Source organism: Tasmannia lanceolata, unplaced genomic scaffold, assembly GCF_043159265.1.
Source record: "Tasmannia lanceolata isolate RefF3 unplaced genomic scaffold, GAP_Taslan_0.1 ptg000094l, whole genome shotgun sequence".
NCBI lineage: Eukaryota > Viridiplantae > Streptophyta > Magnoliopsida > Canellales > Winteraceae > Tasmannia > Tasmannia lanceolata.
The window spans coordinates 178,958-195,009 of record NW_027518771.1 but is presented as its reverse complement, the minus strand read 5'-3'; the positions used below and the strand labels follow the sequence as shown (position 1 = coordinate 195,009).

The 16,052-nt window shown below is 46.3% G+C and overlaps 1 pseudogene; it reads left to right on the top strand.

Annotated features, from left to right (window-relative positions):
* Positions 1-716: 716 nt before the first annotated feature.
* Positions 717-2,442, top strand: LOC143865572 (small ribosomal subunit protein uS2m-like; annotated as a pseudogene).
* The last annotated feature ends 13,610 nt before the right edge of the window (positions 2,443-16,052 follow it).

Here is a 16,052-nt window from a genome sequence, read left to right as displayed (position 1 = left end):
CTTTTTTCTCCGGCGGGCTTTCTCTCGTAAAGCCAAAGGCGCCCCAAGACAAGGTACAACTGTTGGGAAGGGGACATGATCAATAGAACCTGGCTGGATCCGGGCTGGGATAGTGGCGCCCATTCCTAACCAGTTCCGAAAAGGTTCGCTCATGCTGGAGGGAGCATCCCCACTTAGTGATCGGTCCGCTAGTTCACGCAAATCCGAAGAAGTTATCACGGACGAGCCACATGCAGGGAAACTTGCACGTGTGGTTCTGGCCGGGGTTTCCCTTCGGTATCTAATAACCTTGCTTCTGCTCGCCGCTGGCGCACCTCTCCTAACTATTGCCCATTTATTCCGGAATAATCTTTTTAGGAGGGACAATTCTACATATTTCTGCCAAATCCTTCCATTATTAAGTACGGCTGGTACCATTTCGATGTGTTTCGATTCTTCCGAACAAGAGAGGTTTGATGCTTCTGAATCCATTGTATTAATTCCACTTCCTACTCGCAGTATGCTCTTTATGATCCCGGCTCATGATTCAATTGCCATGTATTTAGCTATTGAGCCTCAAAGTTTATGTTTTTATGTGATCGCAGCATCAAAAAGAAAGTCTGAATTTTCCACGGAAGCCGGCTCGAAATATTTGATCTTAGGTGCATTTCCCTCTGGAATCTTATTGTTCGGGTACGACCGGACAACTACCGATATTATAGATATCTATATAGATATATAGATATAGATATATACTTGTAGAGACCCTCTATGTAGTTGTCTATCTAGGGCGATCGATCCACATCTTTCCCCATAGCCCCCCCTATTAGTAAGGGCTGTGTCTCGATCTCCTACGTGCGAAATCTGAGGGACTAGTTCCTATGGAGATTCCCCTTGGTCTAATTCCACGACGGAGAGTCGGCGTGGCGTAAAGTGAAGATTGGGGGGAGTAGAGCGAAATCCCCTTCGTGGGTATTCCGAAGGTGTAACCTAGGCAACGAAAAAGGGGCCCGAGACTTCAACTAGAGGAGCGACCAGTTGGTTCACCAAACCCCGACCCAGCGTCACACGTTCTCCAGGTCCGAAGGGATCCAGTGCCCTTATACCGACTCCTCCCGGAATTGCGTTATCGGAGCCGAGCCAGGAATGGCCGTTAGTGGACACCCACCACTTTTCACCGGTTAGAGAGGCCCTCTTTAATACATTAAGAAAAGATGTTCACAGGGGCCAGAAAGACTCGGTCATAGGAACTTAGACCACCTACGCGCTGGTAAACGAAAACCACCTCGACCGGATCAGAGTAAACAACAATGTCGAATCAGGCCGCCCCTTGAAAGAATTCACACGCCCAAAGGGCCACCAGCTTTCCCAAAAAAAAGGGGAGATCTGCTGCTTACTGCTCACGGAAACATCCGACCTATACTATAGTCAAGTCGCCTATACTATAGGCTTGGTTGACTTGGTCAGAATTTTAGATCAATAGGAAGAGGAGGAAAAAAAAAAAAGCTTATGATGACAATCCATTCTATTGTAATTCAAAAATTACTGAGTACGAACGCACATCTAGGCCGTCGGGTAGCTGCTCACCATTTCAAAGTCTATATCTGTGGTTCCAGAAATGGAATTGCTATTCTCGATTCAGACAAAACACTGATTTGTTTACGAAACGCTTGTCATTTTATAGGATCTCCCATTCGTCAAAAAGGCCGTTCCTTCTTTGTAAATACCAATTCGTTATTCGATGAAATAATGGAACAAATGGCGACGAGAATCGGCTGTATCAATGATTCTCAATGGAGGATCGGGGGTTTTTTGACCAATTGTTCAAGTCCGAAAAAAATCCGTTCGAGAAACAAGAAGATCAATTTCGGGTCGAATCAACAACCAGATTGTGTAGTTATTATGGATGCAGATAGAAAGTCCTCGGTCATACTTGAAGCTGATCGATCACAAATACCTATTGCATCTTCAGTGGATTCGAATATCCCATTGGGATCCTATAAAAGAATCACTTATCCCATTCCAGCGAATGATCCTATACAGTTCGTATATCTATTTCGTAATTCGATCACGAAAACTGTTCTTCTTGAACGGGGAAGAATCGTTGCGATGAAGGAGACTGCGGGAGAAGAAACAACTCATCGATCGACCTTTTCAAAGAAGAATTGGTTTTAGTCGATCGGTCGAGTGGTCAAATACCAAGCTAGGGGGGACCTGTTTATGGATTGAACAAGAATTGTACGACTTCGGGCTGGGCTGGATGGAACAAGTGCGGGCCTAGCCCAATCTTCGTACACAGCAGCCAACGTCCCGGGGCGGGGCGCTCTGACGATGCGGAGAGCAAACAAAGGCGAGTTTGCTATTATGGACGGACGAAAAGCTGCAACAAGACGGGTGGCTACCTGCAGTGGGACCACGGCACGGGGAGATCAGGGGCAAATAGGGATGGACAGCTCGAAGAAAGCGCCGCATGCGGAACTGTCTAGATAGAATTCCGGCCCGTTAAAGAAGAGGGGTCCCAAAGGGACAAAAGACTCCCTGCAAGAGGTACATTCCCTTACTTATACGAACATAGAGAGTCTACGGGCCTTGATCAAAAGCCAGAAGCTTCGGCGAAGGGGTAGGTGTATAGAGGATAAAGTGGCGATAAGAGGGCGAGCGGAGCATCAATCTCATCTCCGCACAAGTATCTGGCTTCGCCCCCCCCCCAAGCTCACTTGGTGAAAATGGTAAACACGACAGACTCAAAATCTGTTCCATTCAAACGCGGTTCGAATCCGATAGCGAGTAGGGCCAACAAGACCAAGGCTTTCTACTCGCGGTGATTGATGATAGAAAGTGACTTTGTAACCTTGACTCCACCTTCGTGGAACGGGAGTGGCCCTAGCGGGAAGGGATGGACGAGCTCGCTCCAACCGAGCGATCAGGAGTGGGGAACTTCACTGAACTATATCTAGATCTTCCTTCCGCTCCGCCCCCTTCCATCCTTCCTAAGGCTTTAGAAAAGCCATTGCCAAAAGTGCTTTCACCTACCTACTAGCTAGGGGCACAAGCCGGTAACCTAACCGGTGCAAGAGTCAGAGCCTTTCCGAATCCGAACTAGGGATCAGATCAGCGCCAGCATTCTAAAGTCACTTACCGTTTCACTTCCAGAGCGAGTCCAGAGTTAGTAAGGGAAGGCTAAGGAAGGGCAGTTCGGAAAAGGCAAGGTTCGTTCGGGTCCTTTCTCGGGCTTGTTTGTTCGTGTATTCCGTTTCTCGCCTTGTTGCTCCATAATGACCACTCGACTTCTATTCATAACGGATTTTTCTTTATTTGGGAGGCTGTTGGCGAGTGGAATAGAAAGAGTTCGTTGCATCAACAAAGTTGAGTAGTAAAGAGGAAAGAGGTGCCAGCGAGCGGGAGTGGAAAGCATGAGTGAGCCCGGAAAGCTAGAAGTGAGGGAAGCTAGCCCGTCCAGTAGTCTGTCTAGTCTGTCTTGTCAGCTAGTATGCTTGTGCCCGCGTAGAAGACCGAAACTAGAACGTCAAGGGGAGTTACAGATCTTTCATCTACCTACTTTGAATGAGAGAGACGGACGAGGCCTACTTAAAAATGTGGTCAATTGCTCCGAAGCTCGACTATAAAGCAAAGGCAGCACCTTCTTTAGTTTTAGTAAGCGACTTGTAGGAAGGAGGGTTGTTTGCGGGAGCAGAAGGGGAACCAAGCCAAGCGTGGACAAGTAAGTTGATTGTGTTCTTACTGTAGCCAAAAGCAGGAGTAGAGGTCTTTCTCGTTGCAGTAATGGAATCACCAAGTCAAGCATCTGCCATCTCATCTGTCTTTCCCGAATCTGTAAAATAGTGGAAAAGAGGCCATTTGAATTGAAAGCGTCTAGTTGCTCTTGTTGTTCCAAGTAAGCGGTATGAAATCCAGTTAAGAAGAAGCAGCGCCAAAAGTACCTTCACCTGCAGGTCAAGCCTGTCTGTCTGCCGGCTATTGGATTGGAATAGGCCACCCGTATACTTTATGAATAGGAGCAGGCCCGCAAGTCTTCTGGCGACTAATCTCTCCCATCTTCTTCTGGCGAAATCCCCTATTAGTAAAGTAAGGCCTTAGCTATGGAAGAAGCCATGGATGCGCGTTAACCCCTATCCTTCCGTCCTAGTCCTGTCCTTGCCCTTTCATAAGGAGCCCCTAAAGAAGGTCAATCTTACATCCATCCTGTATTTGTAAAGAAAGCAGGGTTTTTCAGCAGGGCTGAGTAGCGCCTCAGTAGGACATCTAATCTTTCTATATGGCTAGCTTAATCTTATTCGAAATGGAAGGTCCACCTGCTGAGGGGGGGTATTGGCCATAAGCCCTACTCTCTTCAATCATTTCTCCAGAAAAACGAAGTAGAGCAAGTCTTCCTTGATGAGTCGCAGGAAATAAAGAGTTGGTTCAAGGGCTCTCTTTTACCTAATAGATGCAAGCTAGGAAGGAGAGTCAAGCCAGGAAGGCAGTCTAGAAGCTAGCAGAGTGAAGTAGGTCATCACTATCAGTAGTCACGCAAAAAGTAGCAACGCCCCTTGGCGAAGGGTCTTCCAAGCCCTGAGATCGCTGAGTGCCGCGCGCTTCATTAATAGCAGTTATACACTGACTAGAGCAGCGAGGAGCTACAAGACAAAGAGCTACAAAAGAGCTCACTTTCTCCTCTAAGGTTTTTAGTAGCATCTCACTCAAGAAGGTTTGTCAGGAAGAGCTAACCCAAAAGAGAAAGAGCAACAAAAGAAGGATTTACTACTCCATAGTCAACAAGCGGTATGAGGGATCGCCCAACTATGAAAAAGCTTTCAAACCTATCTGGAAGCCACAACGGCTAATTAGAAACCTTTAAGCTTAAACCCGCACCCGAAACATTCTCAAAGATCTACGGTGCTATCTCGAAAGTCTCTGTTCTCTCTGTAGCGACGCTTAGTCTAGAGATAGGAGGTGCCTTCCAACAAAAGAACTAATCGCGAGTGTGTATGTCACTTGCCTCTTCACCAACACGGAACGTGTACCGAGATGACTAATCATACCAACCCGCCTACCCAGAAAGAGTGAACGCATAGCGCACGGGAAATATGTGATCAACTAGGAAAGGGAATCGCCTGCCACTTCGCGAGGGCTCTAACCCGAAAGAGTAAAGGTAACCGCTTGCCCTAAACTGAACTAGCGAAAGAGGGATCAATCAATAACCCATCCCCTCTACCTGTTCCACTCGGACAGAAGGAAAAACAGAATGTTTTACCGCCTACGCCTAGAGTCCCGTAACGGAATGAGTTTCATTTCTCTTTGATTTCACAAAGCCCGCGAGTACCGTACCGCTCGACAGAAGAGAAGGAACTTGTTTCCTTATGAACCGATAGCCCGAAAGCAGAACTCTCTTTTATGAGCCGCTGGAAAAGAAGGGACTTTACGCCTACGAGCTTACCGTAACGGAACTCACGGTTGAAGTGAAAAGCCCCTCTGCTTTAGAGCTTACCTTTAGAGCTAGCGGAAGAGCTGGACTTGCTTCACTTAACTGAACTACTTTTAGCTTGAAAGAGCTTGACTAACTGCACTGAAGAAGGAGTTTCAGTTTGACGCTTCGCTTTGTTCAAGCCCTACGACTCGGTATTTGTTCCTTCCTCTTACTCGCCTACCGACACTGAAGGAGTTGACTACTCTGCCCAAGAACCCTCGAGTACTGCGCTTACTGAAAGTATAGATTCTTTTATCCACTTGACTCCACAGGCCTCCGCTCGATAGCTAGTCATTCCCGCTCTACCGCCCAAGACAGAGTACCGACTCTTCTACGACCGCCGGAAGGACAGCAAACAACTAGCTCGTATGACTAGCTTACTTACTTTCACGATAGAGCCCTGTCGCCTGAGCGTGCGTAAGCTGCGCAAGCTGGAGAAAGCCGAGACAGCAACTGCTACCGGAAAAGAAGTTTTCTATAAGCCTGCCCCGGGAGATAGAGTTTTTTATCTACTAGGGAACGGAAGCTGGACTTGTCTCTTTATCTCGGCTTCCTTCATTTGAAAAGATTTTATTGAACCGCCGCACCCTACATAAGAAGGATTTAGTCCAAAGTCACCTAGCAGTCAACAGCGCCTGCTTTCCCTAGCCCTAGAGCGAGGAACTAAAAGGAATCTACGGATTCATAGAGAAGCCTCGTCTTTCCATAGTACTAGATAAGAACTAGATAGATTCTTTCTCTGAGCAACTTGAGATGGACTTCCTTCCCAAGAGTACCAGCACCCGGAAGCGAAAGCTACTTCCCGAAAGACAAAGAATTGATTCACGAGCGTACCTTTAGAGACCGACAAGAAGGAGTTTCTTCTTCGCCCAACCAAAGGTGCTTTCAGCGAAAGCCGGTCACCGGTAGGCTAAGAACCTTTTTCACTTATGAAGAAAGCCACTTTTCAGGATCAGCAGGGGAGATAAAGTGCTTTTATCAAAAGATTTGACTCGAGAGAGTGGCGTACAACTCACTGGTCACTGATTCGCTATATGCTTAACACAAGAAAATGTTGCCAAATGGAGCGAGCATACAACCAATGAAGCAATAGGTAATCCAATGTTTCATCTTCCTTGCCGCACAAGTAGCAGCAACTCAGAACTCTAATCCCACGTCTAGTAAGTCTGTCACAAGTGAACACCTTACCCTGAAGAGCCTGCCACAAGAAGGGTGGTCTACGATCAGCTCCCTATCACCTAGAGCGAGACTTCTCTTTCTGTCTCATACGACACGCTAACTGAACTAAGTCATGAAATAGCAGAGCTCTATCCGGGGGAGTACCTTACCTATAGAGTAGTTGCAGCTTATAGGATTCATTTCTTCCTCCCTAAGCGCTGGCTTCACTCAAAGGAAAGCACTTGAAGATAGTCCCTTACTCAAAAGTGGAGTCCTTAAAAAAAAAAGGGAATTAAAGGAATGCTTAAGGAAGGGAATGAATGGTAATCTACTTCGCTAGCTAACCCTTATGCGCCAACCCTTTCCTGAGATGAATGAGATGCTTAAACCGTTTGCCGCCTATCGACCAATGCTTACGACCCTTGCAAGAGTTGAGACCTTTTATTCCCTCTTCTCGATTTCAGAAAAGGACCTCTTACGACAGTTGACAGTGGAAAGTTTCCAGCTAGCGATTGATCCAGTTACCGGTAAAGGACAGTTGACAGAAGAAAGAAGAGAGATGAGCTACTATCACTCAAGAACTAGAAGAAGGAAAGAAATCGATTCACTTCGCCAGCCTTGAACTCCTCTTTCTTGGATCGTTGTTTGTGACAGACCGATTGAGACAGATAGAGAGATAGAGCTGCAAGGGAGAGTTCCGACAGAGCAAGCAAGGGAACACTTACCAATACCTACTGCTGATCAGGCTGAAGCTATTGTAGCATCTCCAGCTTCTACTATTGTTGCACCTCCCCTCTAGCCTTGATGCGCGAGGGGCTCTCGGAAAGAAGGGGCAAAACAAAACCAAGAGGAGGTAGTATATACTATACCTGTAAGAAGTCTCTCTCGTAGGGCATTTATCTGTAGTAACAAGCCGGTGAAAGCAATTATATTCTAGGCTGACTTACGATAATGAAGATGCTTTAAAAGCCTTTCTTTGAAGGTTACGGACTGAATTCCACTTTAGAAAAGAGGAATCCTTGAGAATCAGAGAAAAATAAAACTGTTCTCTTTCGGGCTTTAGGATCAGAGAAGGAACGAAAACCGTAGTTACAGGGAGCTTTAAGGTCAGGGCAACGGCCCGTAGTCGGAACTCTTTTTGAAGCTCTTTTTAGTTAGCTTCAGAGTCAAGTCCCGCTTTGTATAGAAAGATACAAGTCCCGTTCCCTCGCCTTGGAATAGGATAGAGGATAGAGTGAGTGGAATATGTAGGCGTAGGCGGCGGTAAACTCCTCTTTCCGGTAGTAGAAGGGAAGCTCGTTAGGTTAGCTCGTCCGGTAAGAAAAAGTGCAAGTGACTTCTAGGATTTCTAGTTCCGTGCTCTAGGGCTTTGACTTCTAATAACGAGAACTTGGAAATCGCGAACCTGCTGCTCGCTCGTGGCTTGTGCTAATGCGACTCGGGAATGAGGGCAGGCAACTGTAAGACTACTTGCTCTTTGTCCCGAACTCGGTAGCTAATAAGTAGAACAGCTTCCTATGATCACTCGACTCTACCCCAAGAGCTCCGCTGCGAAGGGGTGTTGCCTCGCTTGTACCTGAGGTATCAAAGTAGTTCTCTAGACAGAAACTCAGGTGCGTTAGCCAACCCCGTTACTAAAGAACTAGAGCAGACAAGCTACTAATAAGTCGAAACAACCGCTATTGACATTCTCAGCTGCTGGGCTTACAACTTCTTCAATTCGATTACGTTACGTATAGAAGTTCTTTCTATGCTTGATCTTCTTCTGAACAAATCTCATAGAAGGTTTCATCTCTCTATTCCGGAATGAGAGATGATCGGATTGAAAGAGAAGAAGGAGAGAGGAGGGATAAAAACCTTAGAAGGAAGGGGCTGCCATTAGTTAGCTGCAAGGGTTGTCGTAGGCTCACTCACCTCTAGCCTAGCTCTTCTTCTTTGCGATAACCCCGTCCTTGTTGAACATCCGTCCTCTAGCAAGAAATCTATCTTCTCCTGTAGCAGCAGTGGCATTCGAGTTTTTATTAGTACCAGGAAAGGAGGATTAGTGCGCCATCTCTTTATCGAATCCTTCGTGATGGTAGGAATCTTGCTCTTGGCCTCTTAGACCTTCTCTCGCCCAAGCCTCCTTAACTCCTTTTAGCTAGCCTTCTGTTTGAGGTTTTTATTCGTCCATTCAACAAATAGGGGCTATTCAATAATTTATCTTGCACTCCCATCCCTTCCTGCTCTGCCTGTGCTTTCTTAGTCCATCTCCATCGCTCATAGGCAGTCAAAGCCCATCCAGCTGCTAGTTTCATTTTGAAAGGCCTCTTTTCATGCCTATACGCGAGTTACAGGGTCTTCTCAATGGTCAATCCAAATGCACAAATAGCCGTTTTTTGGGGGCTGTAGGTCCCTTTCAAGCACAGGAGGTGAGGGGCAGAGGTAAGCTCACATCCCGCTAGCATTGGTCCAGCAATCTCAATTTCGTATATGAGCAAACATAGTGCTTACTTCCGGAGTTCATATGAGTGAATAAAGCTAGCTCATATTCATATTTATTAGGGATTTGACGAAGCCTGGCATGAGCCTCGAGATAGGACGAGGAGCGAGATTGAGTTAGTCTTTCGTGAGTGGGTGAATGAGCTTAAGCCATTTCTGTTGAAGTACTTAGTTTATCGAGTCCTGCTGGAGTAGGTTAAGCGAGTTTAGTCACATGAGTGGGTTCATGAGTTTAGGCACGACACGACCAGTCAGTTGCTTGTGTTTACCGGCCACCGTCCTTGAATTCTATTTTTCCCCCGCCCGCTTAGCGAATTGATCTCTTGTTTAGCGAATCGGGACTAGAGGGCCTAGGTCTCTTTCCTTTAAATGCTTCCTCCCGCCATCCAGCTCTTGAGTAGAATTATGGGGTTCCGGAATAGGGGAAGAGGGAGTCTATTGGTATGGGTCCTAATCGCTCGTCACGATCTAAAGATCGCCTTCTGTCGTCTCGGTCGTCATCTATCCCCTCTGTCGCTTCGTTCGAATCGGTCGTCTACGATCGTGAACGGGCCCAAGGATCTCATCGGTCGCCACTGTCCAAGCTCTCTCTTCGGTCTCCTAGGGCGTCTCGGTCTACTTGCCTCTTGGCGTGCTCCTACCTTTCCTTTCCTTATCGAGGAGTGGCTAGCTCAGTTCGTGAGTCTAGTTCTGTTGAGTAGTTCAGGAAGTCCTTTCGTAGGCTGATCTTCTTTAGTCACAAAACTTCTTCCAATAGATCGAATAGGTGGAAGGTTCATGCCGCTCACTACTTGGTTAGGCCTGGACCCTTCCTATTATGACGGCCGGCAACATTGAACGCCGGCCGCTCGATTTCGCATATCGCATGGGAAGGCGCTGTTAAGCCCTGCCAAGAAAGAAGGCGAACTTTCTTTTCTTTGTATTGAAAATCAGGAACATCTTCTACGCAAATTGTGCTGCTCTCTTCTGCTTAGATTTCTGACTTGACTTTAACTATGTTTTAGTTTTCGATATCTTATCTTCTCTTATCTTCAATTTCGAAAAAGGCTCTCTCTGCTCAATAAATTTAGAACATTTGACTGCCAATCCAATCGCCGTACCTTAAAGTCTAGTTTATTTACACCTCTTTCATTTACAAAAGTCTCTTGGCACATACTTTTTGTTGACGGACCGAAGGCGATCATAGAGTTAATAAAACATTTGTATTGCTTAAGCGCTTGTCATTCTTCGTCATGTACTTATCCCGAATCCGATTGTTGATCAATTCCGCATCACCAAAACGGATTAGATGCTTGACACCCATGCTAGCCATGGATTCGATCCAGCCTATGGCTACCTCGTTATTAAGGAATCGGTTGTTAGTGAGCAGCCGCGTCTGGTGAATCAATCATTAACGGTAGAGCGAGCTACGCTCCTTTCTGACCCGACGACCGGGGTGCCCGAGCCAGGTTAACTATGCCTATTGGCCCCCTTTTCTCGTGGAACGGACGGATAGTACGGGCCCTTAAAACATCTTTTTCGTCGGCTGGACATGTCTTTCAATACAAATCTTTTGTTTCAGAGGCAGGTTTCAAATGTGTTCTATCCCGGAGTGAGTCGGTCAAAGACAGATGCTTGGCCCCGGCCCCGAATGGAACTGCATTACTAGCTTCACTTAGTCAACTATCCGCGGGATAGGGAGAAGAGATAGCTGAACCATCTGATCTTCTTCTCTTTTATTCCCAGAGGGTGACTTCATCAGCATCTACGTTTCAACGACCTGGGATTGGCTATAACTCTCACCCGGATCCATCCGTTGAGAGGGTTTCAGGCTCACTTATCGCGTGCGTGCTACAGTAGCGGTTACTAATCCATTAGAGCCCGCCCTCCTAAAAAAAACGGAAATACCCTACTTAGGAAGATATAATAGCCCCTAAAAGATGTTATAACGCATGATGGCCGGCCCTCGCCCCGACATTGGCATTAGCTAAAAATGATTCTATTACATACCCGGTCTCGGAGGCAAGACCACTTTATGTTCCACAACCCTTCCCAACCACAAGAGATTGGATTGGCTGGTATAGTCAAATACGGATGGGTCAGTTGTTGGGGGGCCTTGTGAAGAAATCTATCTTCAAACGCCTTCTCTTATTGAGAGGGCCAATCTTCTTTCTAGGTGATCAACCTCAATTGGTTAAAGATCGGAGAGGTAGACTCGGGCATCTCCTTATGGGTCGTCGGGTCTGACGCATTGTCGATTCAAATCATTTCTACCCTTTTGCGACTCCAAAAGACCATGCCGCTCGCCGACCTCTTAATTGACGGAAAATAAGAAGCAAAAGCTTTCGCACTTACGGGCATAAACTCTTTTTTTTATTTATTTGGTACTTGTACTCTATGTAAGTCTCATTAGTTAATAGTAGAGCTCAGCTGGAAAACGGCTGTGTGCGCTAGCGCACAACGGCTTTTCAGCCGTTGCTTGCTGGACTAAGCGAGGCAGTACTCTGAGCCATATCCGAGACCATTAGCATGAGTTCCCCTCTCACCAAAGCCTCCGAACTTGCCAACAAGTGGCCTATTCCTCCAGTACAGGTCTCTATCAACTAACTCAAGCACTAAATAGAGGTGGGGCAGGACATCGATAGACAATAGACCAAGGAGCGAAAGCCACTCAGTTGCTTGCTAAATCGAAGAGAGCTCGAACCAATAGATGAGATTAGAGAGGCTAACATAACAGGGGTAGGAGACATATCTTTAAGAACCAAGAACGGGATATTCGCATTAGCAGAAGGAGGAGAGCGAAGAGATGAGCACTTTGACTTCGTAACCTTAACGAAGTCATCTATGTGACCAATGCACGCTTCAAAGAAAGCAAAGAGGGATCCCGCTAGCAGCTCAAGGTGCTCTCGTGCAAGGCAGGGCTCTTGTTGACAAAGAAGGTCTAAAAAGGCAAATTAACGCATTTGAAGGTAACCACCCTACTCAAAAAAAGACCTATGGGACCTGACCTGCGAAAGTCCTCGTTTTTGACTAATAAACACGGGCTTTGCAATAAACATGGGCTTTGCAAGGTAATTAATATTAATGCCCAGAGGGCTTTAAGTCCCTTAAAGGAATCCTACTTGCAACAAACAAAAAGAGTCCTACCACGTTAAAGGAGAGCACCCAACTTGCTTGTTGACACGTGAGGGGAAATAGGAGTCTGAGGTGGCAGGATTTACCACTAGAGTCCTATGGTAGTGATGGTTGGTCCCACTACTCCCTCGAGTGCCTTTTGCGCTTAGCGTCGGAAAGAGGTGCTTCTACAGCTAAGGTGCTAAAACCTAAAACTAGGCGAACTCACTTCGGAGACTTAAACGAATCCATCCCCACTTGACCCATTCTTCTGATTGCGCTAGCATCATCGGATATGGCAACAGAGATTCTTCCTACTTCGCTCTCAGGGATAGACTATGGAATTCCAACTTCGAGCTCCTTCTACTCTAAACTACCGTGTGCCTATTTGGAGCTTTTCACAGACGGAGATGGACGAGAGAAGGGGAGGACCCGAACCTAGCGATCGATCTCTGCTCGTACGTAGACCAAAGGAAGTCTTGGTGATCCCTAAACACCATGGACTCGTATAAGGGTTTGGAAGCTATTTAACTTAGTGGAGTGAGGCAATTCCGTTAAGAACAGTAAGGGAATAGATGTAACTGACCACTGTGACCCAATCTCGGCTATAAATGCAAATTCTGTCGATTAAATGCTCGAATCTTAGTATCAAACCTGACGATGAGACTTTCAATGATTTGCCTTTCTGTTCTGTATCCCGGTGCTGTAATGGGCTCCCTCTGAGGATGATTCTAAGAAACCGCTACTGCTGTTCCTTAACTAGTAGGCTAGAAGCCCTTTCTTCGACTTGTTGCCTGTCTGTGCGAATCTAATAGCCAAACTATAGAAGAATGCAACGCGAAATGAAGATAAACCCTTCCCGCTCTAACAATGTGTGAGCAGCCATGGCTCTCTCTTTGACGGTAACTTCTTGAGATAACTAAAAAGGCGTAAAGCCAGCCGCATAGGAGAACCTAATTCCAGCCGTACTATTATAAAGTCACTTCTATCTTGAGACTTGTTAGGAGTAGACAGGCTTTAGGCATAGGCAACCTAGCTTACTCGTTTTGAGAGTTTCCGCTATGACTATGTTATGTATGTAATTACAGTCTTTGTTGGATATTGTTTAACCTAACCGTAGACTTTCTATTATCTTAGTCAACCCATTCATAGGACCAATCGCGCCCCTGCCTACCGCATTCCTGCCCCGGCCTTTTCGCCCGACACAATTGATTCGTCATGGGGAACCCTAGCTTGAGGCTTGCTTGTCTCAATCAATTGGATTGCTTTAACTAGTCATGCTATGGATAATTCCCATTGAGAGCCAACTGCTTCATGCCCCACAGATCGCGGGTATTCTTATTGTGTGTGGTCATATTTCCTATTCATTGAGTAAAGGGCCGCGTTAGACTTAGACCCGCAAGGAGCACATCGCTTTCGCTCCTTAGTTTCTCAGTGGAAGAGGGCTTAGCTTGCGAAGTCTTACACGGATGAGACTGAAGAAACATTCTGACACCAATCATTTACGAGTGATTATTACACCAAGAAAAAGCAATTTCAAATCAGAAATGATCAGTCCTACCCTTTCTACTTCTATCTTTAAAGTACTCTCCAGTCAAGCAAGCTTTCTTTCGGCAATGAGCCCTTTTGTTTGAATGGGGGCGGCATTCTCTTTCTCACTTCTATTCGTATTCGAAGTCTTGTGGTGGCATATATATCAGGACGATCTAGAATAAGGAAAGGGGCACTAGTCGATTAGTCAACTTCCTTCTTCTCTCACAAAGGAGTGTCCTATGATTGTGATTGGACAAGGTAGATTACTTATTTTGATCTCTTCTATGAGGGGAAGTCAAGGACCAGTATGATGCCATGCTAGTAGGAGTTGTGATGTCAGAAAGAAGGGCGATGAGCTTCTTGCGTCTATAGGAAGGTTGATTAAGGAAGGCATTTGCGAGGATAGGAAGGGATTCATCTCTACCCATTCATGCCCTAACGCCCTAGTTGATATGACACTCAGAATCACCTTTTCACTGATGCGGACAATTGGTAGGAGACACTTTCAGTGATCATCTACGCAATAGCTGAAGCAGTGAAGTGAGGTACCTCTGGAGTGAGGGCCCACGGACCGAACGGAACGACGTGCGAGGGAGTAGCTGCGTGCGTGCTAGCGTGCGTGCGTGCGTGCGAGAGTAGTGCAGTGAGGTCCCCGATCGAGGGACCGAACTGAACGACTCAATGAGAGGGCGAACTGTCTTAAATAAAGAAAAACCTGATGATCAAAAAACAAAAAAAGTCCACCGCTCAGTTACGCACTTCGCTCGCTGCAGAAAATCAAACCAAAATGCAGCTGAAAGCAACGAAGATAGAGCTCTGAAGGTGCGAGGTTCCTGCAGGAGAGGACTCTAACTCATGCCAATGGAAGCAGTTTTCAAGGGATGAACATGCCCGATCGTTGATCTGCCTTTCTGACCTGCAGACTTGGTAAGATTGGATGTGATAATGGACTAAGGATTCATCTAGTTATTCTTATAATTTCTCTCCATCCGTCTTATTTCACTCACTGATTTCTGACGGTTGCTTATCATATGAAGGTACTTATGATCCTGTAGGTTAGGATTTTAGGAAAAGAGTGGAATCGCTTTTCTTTGATACTATTCTATTGTTGCGGCTTCTGGTTGTTCATGCTAAACTTTTCTAACACTCTGAGTAGCCCAATGGACAAGGCCTATTTATGAGTTCTTGTCTTGCTCTCGCCATCCCCTGGTCGCCAATGTTGTCATTTCCTATGACAAAGCAGTATGGTGCATGGAATGTCCCGTATCTCACCTTATAGGTACTAAAAAAACCATGAGCTTTGCAAAGAAACGAGTATCACCAGGAAGTAAGAACGAGCAAGTTTTCAAGTTTTAAAACACTTCTGTCAAAGGCCACGCGAATCAACACTATTCTTCGCGTTACCGCGGCTCTTTGAATCACACCTAAACGCGAATGGGCGAGCGAATCTGCTTTGTGATCGACTCTTTGGATCGCGTTAACGCGAATCGGTGAGAAGTCGACTCGGCTATTTTAGGACCAAAAAAGAGAGGTTCTTTTCAAATGGACCCCACGTACTTCGACTTTGATCAGGCGGGCGAACCCGGGCGAATGAATCAGCTAATGGGCGGATCGAAGACTTAGGCAGCAACCATGCTGATCCGACCTGAAGACGTCGGATGGATACCGACTGTGTCGACTTCGTCACTGGACTTAACAGTCGTTTATCTGGTGACTCTTGAATCACCTATTGGCTAGTTGACAACAACGACTGTACAAGACCCAGAAGTAAGATCCGCCGAACTTAAGTTGCAACTCCACTTCACTTAAGGCAGGATCCCGCTTTGAGAAATCCTCTGCCTCTATAGGTCAAGCAAGATTTGGCAAAAATCTATTGTTATGAAGACTCAGCCACCATACTCTGGGGTTCCAACCAACCGTCGGCGATTAATGAAAAAAATGGCAAACCGGCGCATACAGAATCAAATGATTTATTTTTGATACGGGGATTTCAGAATCAGTTAAGGGAGGGCGACTCGAAGCAAGTGGCGCCATTCACTAACCCAGACCCATTTTGTCAGGCGCGCACAACCGAAGATAATGACAACCACTTTTTGATGACCAACAAGCACGATGAAGTAAGCGCCCCGGGTTGAAGCTATAGTTGTAAGAGGGAGCCAAAGCCCCTGCGCTCACGTTTTTTGGCTCCCTCTGCTCGCCTACACGCAGAAACCACGATCGTCGAACACCCCGACCAGCAAGTCTCTCCTGCACCATCTGGAATGGATTGAGAAAAGTACGGTGGCCTCCTATATGCCTCGATAACATCTCTGAAACGACCTGTCCGATCTCTGTCTCCCAA